Below are 18,117 nucleotides of genomic sequence, written 5' to 3' on the forward strand. Positions count from 1 at the left end.
TAAAAATAGGTATGTCCAGTTGTCTAATAAGGGAAATAATATCAATTAGTGCGATACACTCCTAATATAACTCAACAAAATCAATTCTAACATGCCTCATTATCAACCCAATTAATCAGAATAATTTTTCAGTTGTATATAACTGTTGTATTTAACTTTTGTATTTAGCATGTTTCAATATTTTTTTACTGTCGCATTCATTAGATTCAACATTTGTATTTACTGTATTCGCTATTTTATATCTAGTGTATTCAAATGTATTTGTATTAATAGTATTTTAGTTATTCATAATACATGTTATTACTGTTGTATTCAGTATATTTCATTGGTTGTATTCATTGTATTTCTATTTTTATTCAGTGTATTTTACTGTATTTTAAAATTAAATGTATTCATTGTTTATATTATGTTCTATTTTAATATTTGTATTCAGTGTATTTCAATATTTATATCATGTATTCATGCATACTGTATGTACAATATGCATGAATATAGGTGTATTCAGCTGTATTAAGAAAAAAGACCTTCGGAATACATAAATACATGCAAAAAAAGTATTTATATAAAAATACAATGCGTTTGAGTGAATTTGTAAAGAATACAATGTATTTGTATCATTGTATATGGCTAAATTGCAAAGAAGAGAAGAAAATTCATCGGAGATGGCATTTTCTGGCTAACCAAAATACAGTATACATTATATTACAAATAAAAATGGAGGCCCTCAAATCTTCTCCGGCATAGAAAATATTGCAGTATCCGTCATTCATGTTACCGTAACCATGCTCTACTCGGATTATTCCGAAATCGTTTTTGCTCCCTGCGCAGTGGACCTAGCCTCAGATCGACAAGAGAGAAGAGAGAGACCACATTTATTAGAAAGAAATATGTAAGAGGACATTTGCAATAATCAAACAGCAAAAGAAACTCTTTGTTACAAATTATCTCATTTGAAGGAAGTTTCAAGGCATAAAATACCTAGAAAAGGTAGGAAAAAGGGAGAAACTCCAATATGTTGCTTCCACAAGAATGTCTTCCATGTAGTTGCACCTTAGATAGTAGGAGATTTGAAGAGAGTGAAACGCATCATATTATCTCATGTGATGACCCAAAATGTTATCTTTAAATTAAATAATCATATCGGTATTTTAAGACCTTGAAAAGCACTATCAATAATTCCTCAACTTGCGTGCGCAGTCCATATAATTTTCCGGAAGGATTTTACGTGAAAAATGGATTAAAATATGAATTAGACTTTAAAACTCGATTGAGTTGACTTTGGTCAACATTTTGAGCAAACGAACCCGGATCCGAGTTTTAATCATTTCGGTAGTTCTGTATCGTGATTTGGGATTTGGTCATATGCCTGAAATCGAAATCGGAGATCCCTAGCTCAAATTATCGCCATTTAACGGAATCTAGAAATCTAAGGCTAAAGATTTCTTAAGTTTGACCGGAGATTTGACTTTTGTGCAAATGACCCTGGAATGGAATTTTGATGATTTCAATAGCTTTTTATGTTGATTTCGGACTTAGGTGCATGTTCGGATTTGTATTTGGAAGTCCGTAGGATAATTCGGCGTATTTTGGCGAAAGTTGGAAAATAGAAGATTTTTGGAAAGTTTGACTGAGAGTTGACTTTTTGATATCGCAGTCGAAATCTGATTCTAAAAATTGAAACAACTCCATTATGTCATTTATGACTCGTGTGCAAAATTTGAAGTCATTCCGGATTGATTTGGTACGTTTCTGCGCAAAATATAGAAGTTGGAAGATTTGAAAACTCATAATTCAATTCGATGCGCGATTCGTAATTCCAGCGTTGTTTGACGTGGTTTGAAGCCTAGATTAAGTTCGTATTGTATTTTGGGACATGTTGGTATAATTGGTTAAGGTCCCGAGGGCCTCGGGTAGATTTTGGAAGGTTAACAGAATGGATTTCAGACAAAAAAAAGAAGAGGGATTGCTGGAATTTTCTGCTGCAGAATCTGTCTTTGGACAACAACTGTGCTATCGTGGAGCCTAATTTGGAAGCTTATATCTAGCAATCTATAAGGAATCTGAAAATGTACAAAACATAAAAGTTGTAGTCCTTGCATTCTAATTTCCAGAAAATGAAACCAGTCATTATTTGGATATTTGTACAGAAAGTTATGATCGATTGAATAAGAGTTGGTAAAGCTGTTATGAAATTTCCCAGAAATTTTTGATGCGAGAAGGCTAATTTGGAAGCTTATATCTCGAAATATATAAGAAATTGGAAAATATGCAAAACATAAAAGTTGTAGCCCTTGGATTCTAAGTTTCATAAAGTTAAATCATTCATCATTTGGACATTTGTACAGAAAGTTATGATCGATTGACTGAAGGCTGATAACAACTTTTGTTTGCCCGGAAATATGAGACAAAGTCGCACTTGACACATGCGACTTGCCTAGGCAGAATACTTAAAAGCAGGAGTTAGCCATTTTTACTCATTTTTGAGTTTTGAGTCTCGGATTTGGGCGATTCCAAAGGGATTTTTCACGAATTTGACTTGGGTAAGTGTTCTCTATCCGCAAGTGATTATACTTCATAAATCCATGTCAATATTCATCATTTATTTTTTGATTTAGATGGAAGAAATTTAGATTTTTTGTAAAATCTTCCAAAAACAAAAATTTAAGATTTGAAAGCCAATTCGATGTCGGAATTCGATAATTTTGTATGGTTGAACTCGTAACGGAATGAGTTCTCGGATTTGCAATTTTTGAGTTAAATTTTGAATTTTAATCCGAAAAATTAGTAAATTCATTTGGAATTAATTCCTATGATTCGTGTTGAGTATTTCGAATTGTTTGTAAATAGATTTGAAGATTTTAGAGACAAATTCAAAAAGGGAAAGTTGTGGTCGAGTAATTGATTGAAATTGCAAAGCGAGGTAAGTGCTTGGTTTAACCTTGACTTGAGGGAATAAGAATTCCCAACTTAATTATTAGGTGAAATTTCATGTGTGTGGTGTATATGTGAGGTGACGAGTATTTATGCGCCACCAAATTTTCTGCTTACATGATCCTTTCCCCGTTTCCAATATAATTGCTTCATGTTTTAATTGTTTCATGTTCATTGTTGTTTCTATGATTACTTGGCTTGTTAATTTGTTGATAAGCCTTGTTGCAATTATTTATTTTTTTGAAAAAGTATTAGTTGTTTTCCTTGGTTTTATTATTGTACATAAAGATTGAGTGGGTTGACGTTGTTTTACGGTGTATATATATATATGTATTCCTGCTGGTTTCATTTTGAGATAATAGTGATGAGTTTATGAGAAGTACGTTTTTCTATTTACATTTGTTGAGATAAAAGTGTTGTGAATGTTTTTAATAAATGAAATAAATGATAGTGATAAGGGTGGTCATGTGAAATAAATGATAGTGATAAGGGTGGACAAGTGAAATAAATGATAGCGATAGGGGTGGACAGGTGAAATAAATGATAGCGATAAGGGTGGACAGGTGGGATCGGGTTGCTCGCCGCAACAAGACAATGATAAGGGAGGCCATTTATCTTTTACTGATTTTTAATGCAAGATTTGGAAAATTTACTGTTTTACTCTACTGTTTCTCATACTTTGCACATATGGTTATTTTAATGTGAAGTTTGAAAATTTGGAGATTTGTGCGAGATCTTGGTTACAGTTGAGGCCTGGAATAGGCGACTGAGCTATTTTATTTAATGTTACAGTTTATCTTTCTTGTTGGTGTAGAATTGTTTTATTGCTTTATTATATATAATGTTGCAGGTTAAGTTACATTGCCTCACCTTAGCCTCGTCACTACTTCGTCGAGGTTAGGCTCGACACTTACTCAGTACATGGGGTCGGTTGTACTGATACTATACATTGCACTCTTTTGTGCAGATACTGGAGGTGATCCTAGCGGCGCACATTAGACTTGCTTGGATTCAGCTATTTACAAGAGACTTGAGGTATAGCTGTAAGGCGTTCGCAGCTCTGAAGTCCCCTTCCACTTTATCATAGTTGTGTATTTCTTTTAGCCAGCTTTATTTTCATTCAGACCTTTATTTGTATTATTCTAGTAGCTCGTGCACTTGTGACGCCAGTTCTTGGATGGGTTTTTAGACATCGCTAGTATTATGGATTGATTGTTTTATATCAGAATTACTTCCGCATTGTTTCTTTGATATTAAATTGAATTTAAAATTGTTAAAAATGGTTAATATTATTCTAAAGTTGGCTTGCCTAGCAAGTAAAATGTTAGGCGCCATTACAGACCCAAAGGTGGGAATTTTAGGTCGTGACAAGTTGGTATCAGAGCACTAGGTTACATAGGTCTCACGAGTCACGAGAAAGCTTAGTAGAGTTTGAAGGATCGATACGGAGACGTGTGTACTTATCTTGAAGAGGCTATGGAGTTTAGGAACAATTTCACTTCTATTCTACTTTGTCGTGTGAATTTATTCTATCATTGATGATTGAATTCCTCTATTCTTGTTCTCTTGCCAATCTCGACAACACGCAATGCGTCTACAACCAGACAATAAATGGAGCCCCCAGTGACAGCTACGACCAGGGGCAGAGGTAGAGGTAGAGCTCAGTCTAGAGCTCGAACATCAGTACATATTATAGAGCCTCAGGTGGATTTAAAAGCGGAGGTTCCGGCTCAGTCAGTACCTGTTGGACTAGTCTAGGTTCCGGAGAGATTCATAGCTACTCCAGTGTTTCAGGACTCACTAGTTTGTTTGTTGAGGTTGGACAAGTTTACCAAGATATTTCCAATCTAACTCAGTGGTACACCTTTTGAGGACCCATGGTATTATCTTGACCGCTGCCATGAAGTATTGCAGAACGTGAGAATAGTCGAAAGCGATGGGGTTGATTTTGTTGTGTTTCAGATGACAAGTAGAGGTAGTGCAAAGATAATGTATTTACTAGACCAATTGTGGTTCCGACGGAAGATGCAGACTTATCAAGAGATCACCTAATGAATCATGTAGGGGTTCAACGGACCTTGACATCTGGTTGATTTATTTGTGTTGTAAAGGTCAAATATTGTGGATTATCGGATGTTGTGACCTATGACTTAGCGCCAAATGGGGAATTCCACTATCCGTGAATGGATCGTATGGTCATGTGTTATGTCAGTTTTGGCTTGAAATATATATATGGTACCGAAAGGTTCCCCAATAATTTACACATATTTAAGGCCTGAGACTTTGCAGGAGGTAAGGTTGGAACTTGTGGTATGTCTGCCTCCTTAATAATCCAACACTTCAGTATCAAAGGAGTTGGGGGAACAACTTTAAATTTATAAAAGGTCTATTCAGTGTGGAAGTTACGGCTGCGGATTTTGGGGTGCTTCGGAGGAAGTACAGTGGTTGACGACCTTCTAGACTATGTGGTTTGTGCCAAGATTTATCTCTATGGAGTTTTACCTTTGTGATCGTTGTGAATAAATAGGGGTAAGAGTTACCCCAAAGAATAATGAAGAGTATATGAATAAATGGGGTAGCTCAACAGTGTTAAGCCAGCATAACAAAAGAGGAAATTGGTCGCCGGTGTTTGTGGCAATCCTATGAAGAGCCAGACTAGCCAATGCAACGCCACCTACTCAGCTCAGTTCTCAGAAATACTTTTGAGAGAGTTTGCTTCCAGGATTCTATGTAATGTTTGGCATATCGAGTTTGAACAGTTGTGTTAGGTTACCATGACGGTGTCAGAACATGTCATCAGGTTCAATAGGTTAGCCGCCATACTCCTTTTGGTTCCTATATCCAGAGAGCGAGTCCACAGACTCATTAAAGAACTCAATTATGATATTGAAATTTTGTACAACTCGAGGTGGTCCAGTAAGTTCTTGTAATGCATTACTGACATGAGGGTCGTACAATGGTTATTCCAATTATCTAGTACAGACTCAGTATAAACAGCTGAACCTTCAAAAGGATTGTTATGAATGTGTGGTACTAGGCACATCATGAGAAAATTGTTCTAGACTTGGGAGAGACATATTTCGTCAAAGCACTCAGGTTACGTGCCCCATTGCAGTTACTACTCCACTTACATGACCAACCATAGGTAGGGGTCAGGATGTTAGAGGTGGAGGTGAGACTCCTAGAGGTGGAGACCAGTCCGTTGATATATTTCTATGGTATGGTTGAGGTTGCTACACTAGACGGTATCGTTATAAGTACGGTCTCGAATTGTTATAAAGTCAAAATTTCCTTAACTTGATTCGGTTTTGAGTATCGAGGAAAGTTCTCCTATTGTGCTCCACTTATGAGTGAGCTTCGTAATTCTTAAATCTACATATGTGAATACTTCTGTTGGGGAGATTAATCTATCATTATGTGCTGTGATTTTTGTTTAATGAAAAATATTTAAAAGAAGAAAATGGAATATTTTGATTGGCACGATGTGTATATTACTGGTGATTCAGAAACTGAGGATAAGATCCTCACGTTTTACTATGATTTGATATGTTTAAATTGGGGACCAAGATGTGGTAGATGTTATATAAGGACGAGGTCCTTGTGGTGAAAGATTTTTTTATGTGTTTAACTGCTCCCTTTGTGAAATTAAAATTTGTACTATAGCACTTGTAGGGAGTCATGCCTATTAGGCTTATTTGAAAATTCTTGTATGAATATCTTTGTGTATAATTTACCAATTTTTTTATTGTAACTATTGAGTTTTAGCCTACGAGGGGAGAGCGCATGTGGCGTTAAATTGTGACTAGTTAATTCGGGTAAGTTATTATAAAATCTTCATGCATTGTTGTTAGTAAACTGGAGGTTTGAAACGAAATTTTGTTAACATGAGGTTAATTGGCGATGTTGTAATTGTCACGACCCTAACCCGGACCCGGTCTTGATGGCGCCTCTCGTGAAGATAAGGCCAGCCAACTATTTCCAATTCGACGTTAAACAGTTAAAAAAACAACAGTAAAATAGTCTAAGACATGATTAATAATACAAAGTAGCAGATAATATCGATAAAAATGCGGAAGTATAACCCAACACAGCCCTAACCGGGGTGTCACAAGTCACGAGCATCTACTGGGGTCTAAATACAACTGAAAAGTCTGAAACGTACAAAATATGGACTTATGAAATAAAGAGCGATAAAAGCAGTGCTGCGAACGCCGTCAACTACCTTGCTAAACTCCGATGACTCTGCCTCCGATCATCCAATACCCGCTACCGGGTTCAGAAATACCTCAATCTGCACACAAGGTGGAGGGAGTAAAGTGAGTACTCCAATTCAGTGAGTAATAATCATAACTAAAGTCTGAATGGTAAGAAATCACGAAAAGTGCATCAACATGATGTATATAAGCAGTTCAAAAACCAGTAAGAAAGCAATGAAGCTGTAAAATCTCTTAATATATCTTAGCTCAATTTAAACTTCTTTGAAAATGACTTTTTCAATAGTTGCGCAAATGAATGCAAAACAATTAGTGCAGATAAGCACAGAAATCCGCCCCTCGGGCACAAATATACAATTAAACAGGTACATGACAGGCAAATAAGAAAGATAAGCACATAAGGTTCGCCCCTCGGGCAAAAAGTTAACCAATCTACCTCTCGGGCAATATCTCAGAATAATACCAGCCCCTCGGGATATATCTCACATCACAATGGGTACCCGCGCTCACTGGGGGTGTGCAGACTCCTGGAGGGGCCCCTTACGGCCCAAGCGCAATATCAAGCCACCTCAGGACATCATAAACAGGCTCTCGGCCTCATATCAATATCAACAAGCCACCTCGTGGCGTACATATCTCAAGCCCTCGGCCTCGTAATCAAATCAGTGTATCACCACTACGGCGTGCAGCCCGACCCAAAAGTATCCTCACAACACAGGCCCTCGTCCTTACTCAGTCAAAAATCACATAAGCCACTCGGGCAATAGTAAAATATGATGCTCAGCCCAAAATATGATTTAAAATATCATTTCAAGTGTTAAAGCAGAGTAAACATGGCTGAGTTTTGAAAATAGTAAAATATAACATGACTGAGTACAAGTTTAAAGTCAAACCAGTGAGGAAATATCAATAAAAATTCCTGAAGGGTTCAAATAGTTAGCATTCAGCCCAAATATGGCATTCAACCCAAATAATGATGATAACAAATAGATTTCAGTCAAATATTCGGTAAGATCATCAATCGGGAAGGACTAAGTCACAATCCCTAATAGTTCACGGCCCCACGATCATCATCAAGCGTGTGCCTCACCTCAATATAGCACTACGATGTGCAATCCGGGGTTTCAAACCCTCAGAACATCATTTACAATCATTACTCACCTCAATCCGGTCCAACCTCTAGCCCGCGATGCCTTCGCCCACACAAATCGACCTCCGGATGCTCCAAATCTAGCCACAATCAGTACATAATCATTAAAATATGCAAAGAGAACAAACCACACTCGAAAATATCCAATTTACATCCAAATCCCGAAATTGCTCAAACCTGGCACCCGGGCCCACGTCTTGAAACTCGATAAAATTAACATCAATGGAATCCTCATCCTCTCACGAGTTCATACATATCAAATTTACCAAAATCCGACTTCATCTGGTCACTCAAATTCTAAAAATTCACTCTCCAATTTCAAGCCCTAAATTCCCAACTCTTCCTCTAATTTCCCCCAAATTTCATGATTAAACAATGATATAATCACCATAAACACAAGGTATAAAGCCCAAGTAGCTTACCTCTGTGGATACACTTGATCCCCTCTTGAAATCACAGCTTGGAGCTCCAAAACCGCACAATAATGGTGAACAAATGACTGAAAATCGCGAAGGGGCATTTTTATACCTTCTGCCTAGCTCTTTCGCACTCGCGATCCTATAAGCGCATATGCGCCTCCGCTTCTGCGGAAAAACATCCGCTCCTGCGGATTTCACTTATGACACCAGGACCTACATCTGCGGTCAATCCATGCACCTGCGGTACTGCATTTGCGGTCTCTCGCCCGTTTCTGCGGAAATCACTAAACAACCGAAAATACGCATCTGCGATCACACTTCCGCATCTGCAGCTCCGCAGATGCGGTCCACATAGCCGCTTCTGCGGTTCCTAATCCTCAATCCCTTTTCGGCTTCTGCAACTAAAACTCCGCTTATGCGGCGCTGCACCTACGGTCCCCAATCCGTAGGTGCGAAAATACCAGAAGTAGTAAATTAAGCAGCTGCAACAAAATCCAAACTTCTCCGTCAACCATCCGAAATCACCCTGAGGCCCTCGGAACCTCGACCAAAAGCACCAACATATTCTAATACCTTATTCAAACTTGTTCTGATCATCGAAACACCTCAAACAACATCAAATCACCCAAAACACATCGGATTCAAGCCAAACTTTCTAAAATCTTCCGAATTTTGCTTTTGATCAAAACCTAACCAAACCACATCCGAATGACCTGAAATTTTGCACACACATCTCAAATGACACAAAGGAACTACTACAACTTCCAGAATTCAATTCTGACCTCTATATCAAAATCTCACCTATCAACCGGAAAACGCCGAAATCTCAATTTCGCCAATTCAAGCCTAAACCTTCCACAGACTTCCAAAATGCATTCCGATCATGCTCCTAAGTGCTAAATCACCTAACGGAGCTAACCAAATCATAAAAATTCTGATCTGAGATCATCTACAAATAAGTCAAATCTTGGTCAAACCTTTCGACTTACAAGCTTCAAACTGAGAACTGTTCTTCCAAATTTCATGCCGATTACCTTGAAAACCAAAACCAAAGATTTACATGAGTCATAATACATCACACGGGGCAAGTCATGTCCGAGAACTAGTGAGCCAAGTTCAAAAGCTCAAAACGATCAGTCGGGTCGTTACATCCTCCCCTACTTAAACATACGTTCGTCCTCGAACGTGCCTAGAGTTATTCCAAAAGCCAATCAATCGCTGAATAACCCTACTATGCATATATACAAGACCATCAATTACCCACACTAGGGTTGAGCCACAACCCTAGTTTATGGGTCTAGCTACTCATAATTAAAGAAGGAAAGCAAGAAATAGATGAAGAACAACTCATATTAATTAATTGCTAAATTAAATAACAAGATTCAATGATGAAAAGGAGATAAAATTGCCCAAAATAGCTAAGAATCTCGTACCCACGAGCGCAGCTGCTTAATTGCAATATCTGATACCCTAAAAATGGGAAAAGAAGCTATTTATACTAAGCTAAAAATTCTGGACAAAAATGTCCCTACAGGGTTAGTGTAGACCGCACAAAATGGAGTGCGGCCGCACTAGGGCTCTTGACTTCAAAATCCAACTCTCTGAACTCAGGCAATGCGGACCGCACAGAATGTCGCGGAGGCTTCTAGTGGGGTCCTCACAGAATGGACTGCGAACTGCATTGGCTTGAAACTTTAAAACTGGCATCTCTCTTATTCTTGGGTCTGCGGACCGTACTAAGTCGAGTGCGGCCGCATAACTTCAGTGCAGACCGCACAAAACGTAGTGCGGCCGCATTGCCTTTGTGCCTGAATGTCAACCTCTCTGAATCCCCTAGTGCGGACCGCACAGAATGGTGTGCGGCCGCACTGGGCCTGTTTTGCCTGAGCTTTATCTTGTCTTGGGACTTGTGCAAGTTTCACTCCTTTTTGAGCTGATCTTTGACATTTTGTCACTTTGTTGATCAAACCTGCAATCAAGCACAACTTGTGAGCTTTTTGGGACTATTTTGAATGAATTTCTAATCAAAGCATAAGCAAGAAAGAGTATAAAATGCATTAAAATCCCTAGTTATCAATACCCGGGGGTGATACCATGTCACCCTATCTCATATAGGTCCGATGACATAACGTAACTGAAATTTCACAATCCAACCTAGCCCATAAACCTTAGAACCACATTTCCACTTCCGAAATCATTCACAAGATCAGAATCTCATATCTATATTCAAAATAAGCCCGAACCAGCTGTAATAACCCATACCTGCAACCTTGGGTGCAATTACAAGATATACCACATAACTCAAACACTGGTAGAGATAACCTCTGATCACAGCAGCTGCACACAACAATCGAATACCGATAGAAAACCTCTTATCAACTAAAGTCTCATCCTAACACTTTCATATACTGCCAATGATCACTAAAACACGCGATAAGCCATAACCATTTCCCAGATCAACCATTCATGAAGCCACTTCTCCTTTGGCAAATACCACAGCAAATTTCTAAGCCGAAGCTCGATATTATCCTTCCAACATGCTGAAATCGAATCCGTTCGTATTCATTAATGATCCCAACGATCTCCTTTAATCCAACACACTACTCTGGTGACATGACACATCAATACATGCCTAATCCACAACTTGCACAATACGCGCACCAATAAGCAACTGTCCGAACATACTCAATCATGAAAATGACTCAAATGAAAGAGTTGTACCTCAAGCTCGCCAGTACCACCACAACACAAGGTTGAGAACCCGTCTCACATCATAGGAACAGAACACATGAATCTAACCTGCAAGGTCATACCTCCATATAACTTCGCTGCAACGCGCGATCCTATCCAAACACTACTCCACATGAAACACCTCAAGTCACTCTGCTCGAAATTGACGACCACGCACAATTGATATCTAGAACCAAAGTAAATCATCATAACCATGGTAAAGCTAATATGTAACACCGCACCATATGTGCCTATAACTCACAAATCCTAACACCTCACAACATAGAAAGGTAACTCATAGATCTCCCCAGATTACTAATAAGCTCAATAACAATCAAATCAACACATCCCTCAACCATACAATTCGGAGCCAACCAAGCTGACTCAAGTTAGAACACACATCCACATTGGCCTGCCAACGAACTCCTTATCAAGGAAATCCTGAAGCTGCTCCTTCGACTCCTTTAACTCTGCCGGTGCCATACGATATGGTGCCCAACATCAAATCAATACTGAAATCAACAACCTTGCCTGGCGACATGCCCGGCCACAAGAAACACATCCGAAAAGTCCCTCACCACCAGAACTGAATCAATATGAGGAGCCTCCACACTGACATCCCTCACAAGAGCCTAAATAAGGAAGGCAATCCTTCCCAGCCCCCTGCTGGGTCTTCAAAATATGAAATCACTCTACCAAAGAAATAATCCGTCGAACCTTGCCACTCAATCCGTGGCATTTCCGGCATAGCCAACAATGTCGCCTTAGCGCAATAGTCCAGAATGACAAAATACGGAGATAACTAGTCTGAACCCAATATCATATCCAAAATCTAACATATCAAGCAACAAAAGATCTGCTTGGGTCTCCAAACCCCGATAGTCACTAGACAGTGCCGATACACGCGACCCACAACCACAACATAGCCTGAACATGAGAATTCCCAGTCTCCAACTCCATATAGCACATGAATCACCATACCTGATTCCAATTCCACTGTCCGAAGGCATACCACACCTCAAATACCCAATCATTCCATGAGAGATACTCTAAAATTCTTCTGTGCCACCAAGCAAACTCAAATATTAGCAGTCGATCTAACAAGAAAGTGCCGCAATACTACCGAAGTACCATCAACTTAATCACATTGCCTTTTTTTTGAAACATAAACCCTCGTCAAATCACCCAAAATTAGCAATACCATTTCCTTAATCATCCGAAGACCCTTTCTCTAATTATCTAAAGCTCATTACTCTAATTGACTGAGACTGCCCGATGCCTAAGAGTTTTATGACCTTCCTTTCAGAACTGAACTGTAGCCTTACACACGCAATCTCAATCCTCCATAGCATACCACATATACCATGCCATCCTAAGATAACATGAGGACTTCATATCTCTTCCGAGCCACCATCAACTATGTACCCAACCAACCAAGACTTTCCATTGAACTCATCTGGAAGAAAATCACTACTCATCCCACGCCCCTCATGCCAGTAGAAAATATACATCTCTAGCCATGGTAGAAATCAACAAGAACTCTCCGCCTCTCCTTTGCACAAACAAGTCCGTCAGGACTGAATCTTCCTAACTCAATCAACCTACGCAGGCCACTAAAACCTAAGAGCATTGCTGCAAAATACCCGTAAGAACTCATTACCTCGAACTCCCCCAAGGAACTAATCATATCCTTATCATACTAGTACGGCCTACTATCAAGCTATCCCATCTATCCAAGCTCCCTTTTGATTTACCTTCGACTTGATACTCTTTCTTTCTATAATATCACCATTGCTCAACCCAGACTTACCACACCAGACCCAAGCATAAAACCACACTGTTCAAGGCTCATAAACCGCTGAGTACTCTCTTAAATGTTTCCAAAAGCACACGTTCAAAATGCTTACCCTGAAGAGACTTCCTACGAATCCAAAGCCATTACCTTTGCCTTCCTGACACTGATATATAGAATCCCATAATTAATATAGAAAATACCACAAGTCTTGCCATCTTCCAATGAAAACTCAGTTTTTAGCCACATATACAACTTGAAGATACCCAATTGTTACATGTAAAATCTCGAACCCATTAGAACCATTCCCGACAGCCATCCACTCTACTCAAACTGCAATTAGCCTGATCAAACGAACCGAACAACCCGTGCCTCATTGGCACTCTGACATCGCAGAATGTGACGCTATTCCATTACAACCAAGCAACTTCATGCTCTATGCACCGAGCATCTTTTACCAACAATGACTCAAGGCATCCCATGATTCTCACACACCTGTGAAGCATCCTATAATCTTTGTTAAGAATTTTCCTTTACTCGAGCCATCCTCGGTCTCAATCTCCATAGGCCATAACTGATTCACCTGGACGCCTCAAATTGGAACCAACATAGCACATAACCGTGCAATCAACTAATCAATAGCAGACTCCCCCACTTGGCTCGAAGCCATAGATCAACACACACTCAATAACTCATAACGCTTATACTCTATTGATGCCATAATACCATAATGAGATTAAACTCAAAATCCTTTGCAAGATTGTGAAAACACAGATCATCTAGAATTTTAACTCTTCTGCAAATCTTGCATTCACTCTCGCAACAGTTACAGTCACTCTCTAAGCGACCCAATTTAAATTACAACAAATATATTTCACTTGCAAATGAGATCTTCTAACAAACACATAAGGATTGCTCAACCTCAGAACACTTCGCAGGAAATAACCCACCTGCTTTGCCTCCAACTAACATTTCTGTATACCTCCCTACCATCATAAACTGTATGCAGTCACTTAGTCTTCCTGAGTCTGAACTCATACCGCAACATGAAATTTACTTCACTCACAACTGTGAAACATGAAAAGATTCTTCACACGCCCATAACTCGGGGCTATACCTCCAATCGAGATGAAAATCAAGCACCTAATAGTTCTTCTATACTCCAAAAGACCTTTCTCGTTGCTTCCAAATCATATGGGTACATCTCGCAGTACTAACATACTCATCACATAGCCATCCCGCCGTCACTTCCACTAATAGGGACACTGCCGAACATATAAGTTCAAAAACACTTGCTCACACAATTAGCACCTCGGTGCTCAAGCCATAGGCAAATATCCGGCTTCAAGTCCTCTGGACTGGCCCAACATCAACTTACATAGATCATGTCTCGCCCCTCGATCAGGGAATCACAAGCCATCAATGCGCATCTGATACTGAGCGCTCATGCGCGCATACGAACGCGTGGAAGGAATTCAAGGAGTTACATTTCAAGCTGAATCAAGGACGCACGATAAGAATTCAAGAATATGAAGTTTTTCCTAAAGGTTCTGCAGCCTCTCGAGGATAAATACAGACGTCTCCGTACAAATCCGCGAGACTCCATTAAACCTGCTCATGACTCGTGAGACCTATGTAACCTAGGCTCTGATACCAACTTGTCACGACCCTAACCTGGACCTGGTCGTGATGGCGCCTCTCGTGAAGACAAGGCCAACCAACTATTCCCAGTTTGACGTTAAACAATTAAAAAAAACAGCAGTAAAATAGTCAAAGACATGATTAATAATACGAAGTAGCAGATAATATCGATAAAAATGCGGAAGTACAACCCAACACAGCCCTAACCGGAGTGTCACAAGTCACGAGCATCTACTGAGGTCTAAATACAACTGAAAAGTCTGAAACGTACAAAATACGGACTAATGAAATAAAGAGGGAGAAAAGCAGTGCTGCGAACGCCGACAGCTACCTTGCTAAACTCCGATGACTCTGCCTCCGATCAGCTAATACTAGCTACCGGGTTCAGAAATACCTGAATCTGCACACAAGGTGCAGAGAGTAAAGTGAGTACTCTAACTCAGTGAGTAATAATCATAACTAAAGTTTGAATGGTAAGAAAAGTGCATCAACATGCTGTATAGAAGCAGTTCAATAACCAGTAAGAAAGCAATGAAGCTGTAAAATCTCTTAAAATATCTTAGCTCAGTTTAAACTTCTTTGAAAATGACCTTTTCAACAGTTGCACAAATGAATGCAAAACAATTAGTGCAGATAAGCACAGAAATCCGCCCCTCGGGCACAAATACACAATTAAACAGGTACATGACAGGCAAATAAGAAAGATAAGCACATAAGGTTCGCCTCTCGGGCAATATCTCAGAACAATACCAGCCCCTCGGGCTATATCTCACATCATAATGGGTACCCCCACTCACTGGGGGTGTACAAACTCCTGGAGGGGCCCCTTACGGCCCAAGCGCAATATCAAGCCACCTCGTGGCATCATAAACAGGCTTTCGGCCTCATATCAATATCAACAAGCCACCTCGTGGCGTACATATCTCAGGCCCTCAGCCTCGTAATCAAATTAGTGTATCACCGTTGGGGCGTGTAGCTCGACCCAAAAGTATCCTCACAACACAATCCCTCGGCCTTACTCAGTCAAAAATCACATAAGCCACTCGGGCAACAGTAAAACATGATGCTCAGCCCAAAATATGACTTAAAATATCATTTCAAGTGTTAAAGAGAGTGAACATGGCTGAGTTTTGAAAACAGTAGAATATAGCATGACTGAGTACAAGTTTAAAGTCAAAACAGTGAGGAAAAATCAATAAAAATCCCTGAAGGGTTCAAATATTTGGCATTCAGCCCAAATATGGCATTCAACCCAAATAATGATGATAGCAAATAGATTTCAGTCAAATATGCGGTAAAATCATCAATCGAGACGGACCAAGTAACAATCTCCAATAGTGAACGACCCTACGCTCGTCATCAAGCGTGTGCCTCACCTCAATATAGCACTACGATGTGCAATCCGGGGTTTCAAACCCTCAGAACATCATTTACAATCATTACTCACCTCGATCCAGTCCAACCTCTAGCCCGCGATGCCTTCGCCCACACAAATAGACCTTCGGATGCTCCAAATCTAGCCACAATCAGTACATAATCATTAAAATATGCAAAGGGAACGAAGCCCACTCGAAAATATCCAATTTACATCCAAATCCCGAAATTGCTCAAACCTGGCACCCGGGCCCACGTCTCAAAACTCGATAAAATTAACATCAATGGAATCCTCATCCTCTCACGAGTTCATACATATCAAATTTACCAAAATCCGACCTCATATGGTCACTCAAATTCTAAAAATTCACTCTCCAATTTCAAGCCCTAAATTCCCAACTCTTCCTCTAATTCCCCCAAATTTCATGATTAAAAAATGATATAATCACCATTAACACAAGGTATAAAGCCCAAGTAGCTTACCTCTGTGGATAATTGATCCCCTCTTGAAATCACAGCTTGGAGCTCCAAAATCGCACAATAATGGTGAACAAATGACTGAAAATCACGAAGGGGCATTTTTATACCTTCTGCCCAGCTTTTTCGCACCTGCGATCCTATAAGCGCATCTGCGCCTCCGCTTCTGCGAATTTTACTTATGACACCAGGACCCGTATCTACGGTCAATCCACGCACCTGCGGTACCGCATTTACGGGCTCTCGCCCGGTTCTGCGAAAATCACTAAACAGCCGAAATTACGCATTTGCGATCACAGTTTCGCATCTGTGGCTCTGCAGATGCGGTCCACATAGTCGCTTCTGCGGTTCTTGCTCCTCAATCCCTTTTCCTCTTCTGCGACTAAAATCCGCTTATGCGGCACAACACCTGCGGTCCCCAATCCGCAGGTGCAAAAATACCAGAAGCAACAAATTCAGCAGCTGCAACAAAATCCAAACTTCTCCGTCAGGCATCCTAAATCACCCCGAGGGCCCCGGGACCTCGACCAAAAGTACAAACATATTCTAATACCTTATTCAAACTTTTTTCAATCATCAAAATACCTCAAACAACATCAAATCACCCAAAACACATCGGATTCAAGCCAAACTTTCTAAAATCTTCCGAATTTTGTTTTTGATCAAAACCCAACCAAACCATGTTCGAATGACTTGAAAGTTTGCACACACATCCCAAATGATACAACGGAACTACTGCAACTTCCGAAATTTCATTCTGACTTCTATATCAAAATCTCACCTATCAACCGGAAAACGCCGAAATCTCAATTTCGCCAATTCAAGCCTAAACCTTCCACGGACTTCCAAAATGTATTCTAATCATGCTCCTAAGTTCCAAATCACCTAATGGAGCTAGCCAATTCATAAAAATTCCGATACGAGATCATCTACAAAAAAGTCAAATCTTGGTCAAACCTTTCGAATTACAAGCTTGAAACTGAGAATTGTTCTTCCAAATTTCATGCTGATTACCCTGAAAACCAAAACCAATGATTTACATGAGTCATAATACATCACACGGGGTAGGTCATGCCGAGAATTGATGAGCCAAGTGCAAAAGCTCAAAACGACCGGTCGGGTCGTTACAGTAATCTATTATGAACAACCATTAAGACCAGACATGTGGTTATGGTCATACATATGATGCGTTTTATGTCAAGATATCATTGCGATAATATCGTGCTTGTAATGCGGAGATTATTGTTATTGATATATACTTTGTGGTGCTTTGTTGGGTGGTGGACATGTTGTTAGGAGTTGTTTTGGTGTTACTCTGACAGGTGGATAGGCCCAATTACATGAGAGACTCTGCCAAAATTTCTGCAAATTTTGGGAGTTAGAAAATTT

Source organism: Nicotiana sylvestris, chromosome 5 (assembly GCF_000393655.2).
Source record: "Nicotiana sylvestris chromosome 5, ASM39365v2, whole genome shotgun sequence".
Taxonomy (NCBI): Eukaryota; Viridiplantae; Streptophyta; class Magnoliopsida; order Solanales; family Solanaceae; genus Nicotiana; species Nicotiana sylvestris.